Source organism: Triturus cristatus, chromosome 7 (assembly GCF_964204655.1).
Source record: "Triturus cristatus chromosome 7, aTriCri1.1, whole genome shotgun sequence".
NCBI classification, from domain to species: domain Eukaryota; kingdom Metazoa; phylum Chordata; class Amphibia; order Caudata; family Salamandridae; genus Triturus; species Triturus cristatus.
The window spans coordinates 996361667-996374316 of record NC_140590.1 but is presented as its reverse complement, the minus strand read 5'-3'; the positions used below and the strand labels follow the sequence as shown (position 1 = coordinate 996374316).

Below are 12650 nucleotides of genomic sequence, written 5' to 3'. Positions count from 1 at the left end.
GCAGAATTTGTAACAATTCATTACTAAAATTAATCTCAATAGCAAATCTAATCCACAGTCTTTTCCTCACCTCCACATAGACATCCTCAATTGGGCCTCCATTAAGCTGAGAAGCAGTTGGTAAATATTTTAAAATGTGTTGCCCTTCTTTGCCTAAATTATTTACAAGTAAAGCCTTTTTACTGGAGGCACTGAATCGTACACCATCTAATGTTTACAAGTAAGTCTCAAATATAGTCAACCAATCCTCTTATTTGATTGAAAGAGGACCTCGTGAAGCCAGGAACACTGGGGGAGGAGACAAGGACACTATGAGACTGCATGACCTGCAAGAAGGAGTAAGGTTCCATTACACCAGACGATCACAGGATGTGTGTGGATCACAGAAGAACACCCTTACTCTTAAGGGGGAGAAAAAACATAATAAAATTGGTAGGGTTGTAGATGGTGTAAATGATTCAAAAGTTGGTCGCACTCTGCTCGTCACACCAGCAAGTTGCCCCAAGGAACTGTGGTAGATGTAGTGGCGACGGCGAGTACGCCTATGCCACGATGTATGTAGAAAAGTATGTGTATGCATTAGCCATCCCTGGACACGTGTTTCGAGGTAGTTGCCTCTCGTCAGCAGGGAGCAGGTCAGTGTAAAGGGGTGCCGCGTGGACTGCCAAAATGTAATTACAACAGGTGAAGTACCTCTCATGGCGCGCAGGTGCAGGTCCAAGGCTCGTCAGCCCGTTGGCTCAAGGGAGCCGTAATAAATGATTCAAAAGTTGGTCGCACTCTGCTCGTCACACCAGCAAGTTGCCCCAAGGAACTGTGGTAGATGTAGTGGCGACGGCGAGTACGCCTATGCCACGATGTATGTAGAAAAGTATGTGTATGCATTAGCCATCCCTGGACACGTGTTTCGAGGTAGTTGCCTCTCGTCAGCAGGGAGCAGGTCAGTGTAAAGGGGTGCCGCGTGGACTGCCAAAATGTAATTAAAACAGGTGAAGTACCTCTCATGGCGCGCAGGTGCAGGTCCAAGGCTCGTCAGCCCGTTGGCTCAAGGGAGCCGTAATAAATGATTCAAAAGTTGGTCGCACTCTGCTCGTCACACCAGCAAGTTGCCCCAAGGAACTGTGGTCGATGTAGTGGCGACGGTGAGTACGCCTATGCCACGATGTATGTAGAAAAGTATGTGTATGCATTAGCCATCCCTGGACACGTGTTTCGAGGTAGTTGCCTCTCGTCAGCAGGGAGCAGGTCAGTGTAAAGGGGTGCCGCGTGGACTGCCAAAATGTAATTAAAACAGGTGAAGTACCTCTCATGGCGCGCAGGTGCAGGTCCAAGGCTCGTCAGCCCGTTGGCTCAAGGGAGCCGCAATAAATGATTCAAAAGTTGGTCGCACTCTGCTCGTCACACCAGCAAGTTGCCCCAAGGAACTGTGGTAGATGTAGTGGCGACGGCGAGTACGCCTATGCCACGATGTATGTAGAAAAGTATGTGTATGCATTAGCCATCCCTGGACACGTGTTTTGAGGTAGTTGCCTCTCGTCAGCAGGGAGCAGGTCAGTGTAAAGGGGTGCCGCGTGGACTGCCAAAATGTAATTAAAACAGGTGAAGTACCTCTCATGGCGCGCAGGTGCAGGTCCAAGGCTCGTCAGCCCGTTGGCTCAAGGGAGCCGTAATAAATGATTCAAAAGTTGGTCGCACTCTGCTCGTCACACCAGCAAGTTGCCCCAAGGAACTGTGGTAGATGTAGTGGCGACGGTGAGTACGCCTATGCCACGATGTATGTAGAAAAGTATGTGTATGCATTAGCCATCCCTGGACACGTGTTTCGAGGTAGTTGCCTCTCGTCAGCAGGGAGCAGGTCAGTGTAAAGGGGTGCCGCGTGGACTGCCAAAATGTAATTAAAACAGGTGAAGTACCTCTCATGGCGCGCAGGTGCAGGTCCAAGGCTCGTCAGCCCGTTGGCTCAAGGGAGCCGTAATAAATGATTCAAAAGTTGGTCGCACTCTGCTCGTCACACCAGCAAGTTGCCCCAAGGAACTGTGGTAGATGTAGTGGCGACGGCGAGTACGCCTATGCCACGATGTATGTAGAAAAGTATGTGTATGCATTAGCCATCCCTGGACACGTGTTTCGAGGTAGTTGCCTCTCGTCAGCAGGGAGCAGGTCAGTGTAAAGGGGTGCCGCGTGGACTGCCAAAATGTAATTAAAACAGGTGAAGTACCTCTCATGGCGCGCAGGTGCAGGTCCAAGGCTCGTCAGCCCGTTGGCTCAAGGGAGCCGTAATAAATGATTCAAAAGTTGGTCGCACTCTGCTCGTCACACCAGCAAGTTGCCCCAAGGAACTGTGGTAGATGTAGTGGCGACGGCGAGTACGCCTATGCCACGATGTATGTAGAAAGGTATGTGTATGCATTAGCCATTGTAGATGGTGTGTGAGTCACTCAGGGAAAATGTAGAAATATTGGTGAAGCAAGAGTTAATAATTAGTAAACACAGGTATGCGAGTCACCGATTGTGAGAAGATGTCAGTATGATAATGACTTGCAAAGACAATTATCTGTGCAAGTCACTGTAATTCCTTTGTTGGATTCTGTAGTCAAAGTAAAGCAATGAGCATTTGTAAAGAAACGCTGGTGTGTGAGTCACCCAGGATGAGGAGATGACTCGCGGAGGAAAGCAAGTGTGTCACTGTAATGCTTCAATGGACCCCAACAAACAATGGTGGAGGGCTCTGTTAATTCAGCTATCAACACTGCTCCAGTTCAGGAAGGACCTCAAGACCTGCCTCTTCTGATGATCCCACCACTCAATGGAGCCACCGTCCCCACCCCCCCCAGCGCCTTGAGACCTGCACAGGTTTGTAGTTGCTTTTTCCCAGCCCCTGATTTTTTGATTGATTGATTGACATTGGGAAGCATTAAAGATGGCTTCTGATGTTGTGCAGCGCAGAGTGATAGTCATGTGTGATAGGGCTTGTTCCACAATTGTCTGTACGCCTCACTGGTAAAACAAGAAGCGCCTGTTCATTGTCTCGTGTTGTAGGCACGCGCTTGAAGCAAATTCAGTGTCTTACATGCTCAATGTCACCCGCTGTTGGCTCGTGCCCATAGAAGCGTACTTCAATGTCTCACGCCAGGCTTGCTCTGCACTCACCAAATGTTGTTCACACAGGCTTGTTTTCTGCCCTGAAATACCGGAGTCGTGCTGATCTCCTCTTCAAAGCCTGAGGTATCGTTCCTCACAGGGCACTACTGCTCATGTCCACTCACTGGGTCCACAGCTACTGGATCATCACAGGTGTCGGCTGGACAACTTGTTGCCAAATTCTTGGGACGTGTTTTTGAATCCCATCCTTGTCACCATATTCTTGTGACGTAAGGATAGCTGACAAGGCAAGGTAGAAAGCAGGACTTTATTGTTGTGGCGTCCTGCAACATACAAGTAGCTGTCCCTCCACCAGCCGATCTCCACCTGACATTAGTGGAACGTAGCTCACAATCTGGAACACAAGAGCAGATCGTGTTCCACAGTCCTTAGACAGGACAAAGAAAAGGCAATGTACAGGTAAAACATTTAGCCAACATATTGACTTCACATCTCACAATTTGCACCAACTAGACTATTTTGAGTTCAGTCAATGAAAACCAAATCATTGTCAAAGATTGAATTTGCACCATTTTAACATGTCTACAGCCAGACCTAGTAGTTCATGCAATACAATTATTCACGTAAAACTATATTGATTTATGAAGCTTTTCAAGTAATCCTAAAAAATAGTGTTTTGCTGATAGAAGTCAGCAATCAATAAAGTGCTCTAGGACCTCAAGAACGGCACACTGAATCAACCCACTGCTCTTCCAGCTGCCGAATCTTGCTTAAAGGGACAGCACATGCACAATACTTGGCCAGAACCAGAACAACCAATGCCTTTGGCAGCCATCATTCTCATGACTTTCAGCACACATGCAATACTTGGCTAGAACAACCAATGCCTTTGGCGGCCATCATTCTCATGACTTTTATCTTTGGTAATGGAGTAAAGGGCATGTGAGTCAAACCTGCTTTTATCTCCAATCTCAAATAATATGATTCATCTGCTTTGAAAAAACTGGAATAGTTTACCACTTCATAGTGCACAATAACAACTTTTTCAATTCAATTAGGACAAAGTTACCATGACACCATGCTTCCAGACCTAAGCTTTTCCTTTATAAACCACTATATTCTATTGTTAAACATTCCCAAGGCTGAAACTTTTTATTCTACAGCCTGGGAATGCAGTGACCTCCATTAGTTGGTTCTATGGCAGCAGGTTTTATGGCCTAAAGTAGTCAAATGAAGATGTAATGTTGTTTTATGGTTATTTATTCAAAATGTATGGTAGTCATTTTTTTAACTATGATTTTCTTTCATGAAAGATTTCCATGCTTTATCATTAATTATAATGTTTGCAGGTGGATATTGTTGGACTTTGCCCTTTCTACGGGGTCAGCCCCAGACTTTTTGCCTTCACTCCTCCAGTTTCTGTTGAATTCGCTTTTGTTGGTCTTAGGACTCTGTGCACTTTACCACTGCTAACTAGCGCTAAAGTGCTTGTGCGCTCTGTTTAAAACATGATAACATTGGCATATATCCAATTGGCATATTTAATTTGCTTATAAGTCCCTGGAAATGTGGCACTACATGTGCCCAGGACCTGTAAATTAAAAATGCTACTTGTAGGTCTGTGGCATTGATTGTGCCATCCACTTAAGGAGCCGTTTAAACATGTCGCAGGCCTGCCATTGCAGAATGTGTGTGTGCAGTTAAAAACTGCCAGGTCATGGGGCATGGCTTGGCGCACAGCTAAGATGGCTGCTTTCTTCTAAGCTCTGTTACACCGCCAGCGCAGTTTACCATCTGGTACCCCATCATGCAGCAAAAAAGGTCTCTGTGGGTAGGGAACCTTCTTAGACCCCGGAGGTGGGACAAGCAACTGCTGGTCTTCATCAAGCCACCCCAAAGCCACCCCGAAGCGAACCCATGGACCCTTCACCTGCCAAGCCTGCAAATTCACCTGCCTTCGAACCTGCCCCCCGCACACCAAACACAGCAGCAACAACAACAACAACCACCTCAAGTGCATCCTCCTCAACACCCGCTCCGTCCACAAACACGCCGTTGAACTCTGGGACCTCTTCGACACAACAGCTCCAGACGTCGCCTTCCTCACGGAAACCTGGATGAATGCTTCCTCGGCCCCCGACATCGCCATAGCCATCCCGGACGGATACAAAATCACCCGGAAGGACCGCGTCAACCAAACCGGAGGAGGAATCGCCATCGTCTACAGGAACACCATCAACATCACAACCTACATCGAAGACACACTCTCCGCCGCCGAACATCTACATTTCCAGATTCACACCGACCCCAAGACCACCCTTAGAGGAACACTCATCTACAGACCCCCGGGCCCGCGCACACAATTCAGCGAAACCATCGTCAACTTCATCAGCCCGCACGCCCTAGCCTCACCAGAATACATCCTCCTAGGGGACCTGAACTTCCACCTGGAGAAAAACAGCGACAACAACACCTTCACCCTGCTCGACAACCTCGCCAACTTCAGACTCAAACAACTGGTGAACACCCCCACCCACCTCGCCGGCCACACGCTCGACCCCATCTTCTCCGCCAGCAACCACGTCTCCTTCAGCCACTCCACCGTACTACAATGGACCGACCACAGATGCATCCACTTCACCTTCAATAAGAATACATCCCACCACCGCACGCAACAGATCCCCCGCAGATGCTGGAGCAAAATCAACACAGACCAGCTCCTCTCATCGCTAAGCCAGAACCCGCAGCCGACACCACTGACACCAACGAAGCAGCCCACAACCTCGCACAGTAGATCACCAACTGCACAGACGACCTCGCCCCACTGAAGAACCCCCCAAGCAGGACCGGCTGCAGGAAAACCTCATGGTTCACAGACGCCCTCAAAGATTCAAAGAAATCCTGCCGAACACTCGAAAAAACCTGGCGCCACGAACGGACAACAGAAAACATGACAGCCCTCAAGAACGCCACGCGCAAACACCACCAGCTGGCCCACACCACCAAAAGGTCATCTTTCAAAAAACGGCTAGACAGCAACACCCACAACAGCAAGGAACTCTTCAGCATCGTCAAAGAGCTCTCCAACCTCAGCTCCAGCAACAACGACATCATACCGATACAAGACCTCTGCAACTACCTCGCCGCGTTCTTCCACCGCAAGATCGCAGATATACACGACAGCTTCAGACCCCAGACTCCACCTCCAGTCACCCAACCAACGACCCGACAACCACCCTCCGCGCCTGGACCCCCATCAGCACTGAAGACACCACTCACGTCATGAACACTATCCGCTCCGGCTCCCCCTCGGATCCATGCCCCCATCATATCTTCAACAAAGCCAACATCATCATCACACCCCACCTCCGGAACGTCATTAACAACTCCTTTACGTCAGCCACCTTCCCTGAGAGCTGGAAACACGCAGAAATCAACGCCCTTCTGAAGAAACCCACAGCGGACCCCAAAGACCTCAAAAACTTCCGCCCCATCTCTCTTCTTCCCTTCCCGGCGAAAGTCATCGAGAAGACCGTCAATAAACAGCTGACTGCATTCCTCGAGACGAACAACTCGCTCGACCCGTCCCAGTCCGGATTTCGAGCCAACCACAGCACCGAGACCGCCCTCATCGCAGCCACCGACGACATCAGGACCATGATGGACAACGGAGAAACAACCGCTCTCATCCTCCTGGACCTCTCGGCAGCCTTTGATACCGTATGCCATTGCACCCTAATAACCCGCCTCTTCAACACTGGGATCCAAGGAAAGGCCCTGGACTGAATCACCTTGTTCCTCTCAGACAGAACCCAGAGAGTCGGCCTCCCTCCCTTCCACTCAGCGGCCACCGAGATCATCTGCGGCGTACCCCAAGGCTCGTCGCTCAGCCCAACCCTCTTCAATATTTACATGAGCCCCCTCGCCACCATCACACGCAAACACTACATCAACGTCATCTCCTACGCCGACGACACCCAGCTGATACTCTCTCTCACCAAAGACCCAGCCACCGCCAAAAACCAACCTCCAAGAAGGAATGAAAGACGTCACAGAATGGATGAAGCTCAGCCGCCTGAAGCTGAACTCAGACAAGACGGAGGTCCTCATCCTCGGACAATCCCCTTCCGCCTGGGACGACTCCTGGTGGCCCGCATCGCTGGGCTCCGCGCTGACACCCTCGGACCACGCCCGCAACCTGGGATTCATCCTGGACTCCTCCCTCACGATGACCAAGCAAGTCAACGCCGTCTCGTCCTCTTGCTTCAACACCCTGTGCATGCTCCGAAAGATCTTCAGGTGGATCCCCACCGAAACCAGAAAGACCGTCACCCAGGCCCTCGTCACCAGCCGACTGGACTACGGAAACGCCCTATACGCTGGAACCACCGCCAAACTCCAGAAACTACTACAACGCATACAGAACGCCTCCGCACGACTCATCCTCGACATCCCTCGCCACAACCACATATCCGCCCACCTGAGAAACCTGCACTGGCTTCCCGTCAGCAAGAGGATTACGTTCAGGCTCACCCACGCACACAAGGCACTCCACAACATGGGCCCCGAATACCTCAACAACCGCCTCTCGTTCTACACTCCCACCCACCAGCTCCGCTCCGCCAGCCTCGCCCTCGCCACCATCCCATGGATTCGCAGAACCACCACCGGAGGAAGATCGTTCTCCTACCAGGCAGCCAAAACATGGAACTCCCTCCCTGCACACCTACGACTGACCGAGCACCATCTCACCTTCAGGAAACACCTCAAGACCTGGCTATTCGAGCAGTAGCAGCACCACCACTACCCCCCCGGCCTTAAGACCCTCACGGGTGAGTAGCACGCTCTATAAATGGATTGATTGATTGAACAATGCTTTTTGGGTTCTTACCTCCCACCTCACCCACATCAAAATGGTGACACTCCGACGCTATGGACAACAACACTTTCTTTTAAGCAGGCTTGAAGAGCCCACTTCTGGTTTTGCCCCTTCCTGGTAAACTCCTCTCAATACGCAGACAGACAGTAAGCTGGAATTTATTTATTTTTAAGCGCCTCCAGCACTATTGCTCTTCCACTGTAACATAATGCTTCCTCAACATGGCAGAATGGCGGCCTTGTGATTTCACCTTACGCTGTTTTACGCTTGGTCTGCCTTACCTGGGGAGTCCCTTACTGCCGGAACCAATATTGCAAAGAGTGCAGAATGCCCGAAGGGTAGTGCTACAGCGTTGTTTCTGCCATCCACGTCATTGACGTTGTGGAAGATACCGGGGGAGTTTTGGAGCTCCTGTGAGCCAACTGGTTGCGCACTACACCCCCTGACTTTGACGCGGCACGGCGTTCAAACATTTGCATGATGCATTCTCTCTACTTCAACACGACTAGGATTTTCTTGTGCTAACAGTGTGTTTTGCACATGGGGTGGTTTGGGCTAGATTACAGCCTGGGCGTTCTCCAAAAAGAAGCAATTACACTAGTGTGCTAGATGTCATAGATATGTTACAGTCAAAGTGTGAAATCCCGCATTCTATAGAATGCCTAGGTAATGTATAGAATGCCTGAAAATCGAACGTCAAAGTATGAAATGATTGATATTTTATACATTGCCTAGGCATTGTGTACTTTGCCGGATTGTCTGCCGGCAAAGTATATAATACACCTAATCCCGCCATTTTATTGCTGCCCGGCAATATGTGAAATCCGGCATTCTATAGAATGGCTAGGTAATGTATAGAATGCCTGAAAATCGAACGTCAAAGTATGAAATGATTGATATTTTATACATTGCCTAGGCATTGTATACTTTGCCGGATTGTCTGCAGACAAAGTATATAATAGACCTAATCCCAGAGACAGCACAAGTTATCAGCAAGCGAGGGGCAGAGACAGCACAAGTAACCAGGCAAAGAGCAGGTGGCAGCCGTGCGATGGTGTGGGGAGCGACCTGCCTGCACGCAGGGTCGGAGGTCGTGTATAGCATCCGGCTGAGGTTCCACAGACGCTCTGCCGTCATCCTTTCCCGTGGTTCTTGTATCACCATGTCGGAAGGGAGTGTAGTGCCAAGACAGGAATCACGCCATGCTGACATGCAACAACGGTTCTGCGATTAATTATCTCAAGTAAGAGCCAATGCTGCTAAAAACTGTGTTTTCCTAACCGAAACCAGTTACCAAAAGTTAGTGGATGATGTGAAAAAGTCTAAGACGACCATTAAGAAGGAAACACGGGACTACTGGCTGGTGAATCACTATGACGTAATGATGGTCGAGAATACGACTAAGTTGATCTATCCTGTTAAAGAAGGTACAAGTGCTATTCAGTTTTACGTCGCGGACTCCGAGTTATTTGACGTACTCCATAAGGCCCATTTGGCTATTGGTCATGGAGGACGGGACAGGATGTTGAAAGAACTTTCACCCAAGTATAAGAAAATTACCCGTCATGATATTGAGCTGTACATTCACCTTTGTGAGCCTTGCCAGAAGAAGCAAAAAGGTGTTAAAAAAGGTGTTGTGGTCAAGCCAATGTTTTTTTCTGAATTCAACTCCCATTGTCAGGTCGATCTCATCGATTTTCAGTCCCATCCTGACAGAGAGTACAAGTTTATAATGGTGTACCAAGATCATCTCACTAAGTTTGTAGTTCTCAGGGCTCTGAAATCAAAGAAAGCGGAAGAAGTAGCCTACAAGCTCGTCGACATATTTACGTTGCTTGGTGCTGCAATGATTCTACAGTCCGATAACGGCAGGGAATTTGCAAACAATGTGCTAAGCAGCCTAAAGTAGTATTGGCCCACCTTGAAGATCGTCCATGGTAAGCCGCGCCACTCACAAAGTCAGGGGAGCGTCGAAAGAGCTAATCAGAACATTGAAAATATGCTGTGTGCTTGGATGCAAGATGAAAAAAACTAGCTGCTGGAGTGAGGGATTGCGGTTCGTCCAACTTATGAAGAACAGAGCTTTTCATTCTGGGATTAAGAGGTCACCATACGAAGCTCTGTTCGGCTGCAAAGCTAGAGTAGGTCTCTCGACGTCGTCCCTGCCTGATGACGTTTTACAAGACGTAGAGACCAAGGAAGAGCTCGAAAAAATAATGGAGGGCGTACAAACAACACAACAGCAGGAAGAAAGACGAGATGAATCAATGCAAGAGGCATAGCTCCCTGCAGAAGACATAGCTGGGAATGCAATCCATGATGGAGGAAACCAAAACAGTGATGAAGCCATGGTTATCGAAGAGCCTTCCATTTCTGTGGTTACCGAACATCCTTCTTCTTCCACTATCTGGTGCGTCTGCCTTAAAGAAACCAGCGGTGCTCATACATGTCAAAAGTGTGGCCGAAACGTTCAAGCCATCTGTGGACATTCTCCTAAAGACGATGACGGCGGCGAAGTAGAAGGTTATGGGGTTAGCATTTTGTGCAATGTTTGCTTCAATATTGAGAAAGCTATCCAAAGTAAAATGGATTCGAAATCGAACCTCGAGATTCAGGCCAAAAAAATGAAAAGGGATTCTGACCCAAAAATTCCTCCTATGCCTTTGGGTGCCACTGTGCGTGTTCCGATTCCCGACGTCGACAAAGGGCGGGGTGACTCACGCAATCTCTTGGCAGTTGTTATGAACGTGACGGAAGATGGCTTTTACCGACTTGGAACTGCACAAGGAATCTTGAAGCAACTCTACGCCAGATCACAATTCACTGTATGTCCAAAGAACTTAATGAGAATTGAAGACGTTCCTGACCACGAAATACCTCTCTGATCTGCAGCTACTTCTCAGTCCACAGGAAGCGGCCAAGGATTCGTCAGGTGTATGTGCAAGACGAAATGCCAAAATATGAGGTGTCTTTGTGTGAAAAAGAAAATTAAGTGCAATTCAAAATGTCACTCTAGCCTTCCCTGCTGCAACAAGTAGGTCATGCCAGTTCTGCTTTGTGTTTCACCGGTAACAATATTCTGTTCGCATTCTTCTTTAAGTCGTGAAATGTATGTACAAGATCAAAGTGCCAAAATAGAAGGTATTTTTGTGCTGCAACAAGTAGGTCATGCCAGTTCTGCTTTGTGTTTTACTGGTAACAATATTCTGTTCGCATTCTTCTTTAAGTCGTGAAATGTATGTACAAGATCAAAGTGCCAAAATATAAGGTGTTTTTGTGTGAAGAATAAAAGTGAGTACAATTCCACGTTACTCCGGCCTTTCTTAGTGTAACAAGTACTTCAATCTCAGTTCTGCTTTCATTGTTTTTCCGGTAAGAATATCCTGTGCTTTATTTCGTAGTTTTGTTCTTTCAGCTTCAAATGCGTATTAATTATTAAAGGCTTCTCATCTTGTGGCCTTTTAACACTTTGCGTAAATGGTACTGGTCGTTCTGTATAATGCCTAGGAATTGTATAGAATGCCTAGGAAAAGTATGTAAAATTTTCACAAAAAACTTATATTTCATAGTTTGCCGAAAACCATCAGGCATTCTATACATTACCTAGGCATTCTATACAATACCGGGATTTCACACTTTGACGGTAACAGATACAACACTGCGTATATACTGAACATAGAATTGAGGGGTCAGCATCAAGAAATTACAGTGTGAGCGGTGGTTCCTTTGCATTGCGTTTTCGCTATCCTCCGTTGTATTCTACTTTTTGGCACTTAACAGTGCTGTGACATGGCTGTGTGACTTTGTTAAACCTGTTACATTTGATGCATGCATCCAACTTTTGTCATCCTCGCTAGGACAATGGTAAAAAGTACTAGTAGCCATACCAAAGACAAGGATACAAAGGCAAGTTTGAAATGCTCAAAACAATCACCCCCAATCCCGGAGTCTCCGGTCAAAGGCCCAGACTCTGCCTCCACTCTTGAGGCCATTCTGCTTAAACTGAAAACCGTGATATCGCCCAAGGTACCAAAACCAACACAGACCTCCTTCAGGTGAAAGTGGTGGGAATTTGTAAGGATTTTAAAGAACTAACAATAAGACTTTCAAACGCAGAAACCAGCATCAGCACGGTGGAAGACTTCACAAATTAGCAGCCTAAACAAATTCAGAACTTAGAACAGTCTATTTCCTCTTTAAGATGAGATCTCATGGAGCAGAAGGACCGCAATAGAAGAAGTAACCTGCGCATCTTTGGGTTACCAGAAAACATTGAAAGCTCGTGCCCCTTTGGTTGCTGACTTTTGGGTAGCCTGGATCCCGGAAGTATAACAAATATCCTTTAAAAATGACTTTGAGATTGAAAGAACCCTCAGGGTTCCCACCTTTCAACCTAAAGACATGTCTACTCTACGACCTCTGATCTTTAAGCCACTGCACCACCAACACACAGAACAAATTGTGGCTCACACGAGGAAGGCAGGGCAACAGAATAACCATATCACAGGACTTTGCTTATGACACCGTGATCCGTCGTAAGGGTTTTCTGAACCGCAGGAGAGGACTTTTGGATATGGGCATCCCTTTTTAGGTGTCGCTGAGACAGCGCAAGCTGTCTCTTTGAGACATTTTGTAAGTGGGTTTTCAAAAGTGCTACCCACATGGTTTT

General features: G+C 47.8%; 1 pseudogene; it reads left to right on the top strand.

Moving 5' to 3' along the window:
* The first annotated feature begins 9365 nt into the window (after positions 1-9365).
* Positions 9366-10263, top strand: LOC146810979 (KRAB domain-containing protein 2-like; annotated as a pseudogene).
* Positions 10264-12650: the final 2387 nt, after the last annotated feature.